Source organism: Sebastes umbrosus, chromosome 22, assembly GCF_015220745.1.
Source record: "Sebastes umbrosus isolate fSebUmb1 chromosome 22, fSebUmb1.pri, whole genome shotgun sequence".
NCBI lineage: Eukaryota > Metazoa > Chordata > Actinopteri > Perciformes > Sebastidae > Sebastes > Sebastes umbrosus.
The window spans coordinates 4,159,479-4,159,735 of NC_051290.1; positions in this window are offsets into that span (position 1 = coordinate 4,159,479).

A 257-nucleotide genomic window follows, 5' to 3' on the forward strand; every position below is an offset into this window, starting at 1 on the left:
TATTTTTTACAATTACAAACTGTACTGAACTGGTGAAGAAAGCACAAAAAGTATATTATTATTATGTTTTAACCCCTCAGATTTCATTTTATGTTTAAAAAGTCATAATAACAACACTGTATTTTTAAAAACTCAAATGATTTGTGTTGCATTTTGTGCTTTTTTTCAACCAAATGTCTTGCTTTAATTGAAATAATTAGATTTAACTTACAAGTGATGTATTCTTATAATCTTTTCTGATGAGCGTCTCCTCGTAG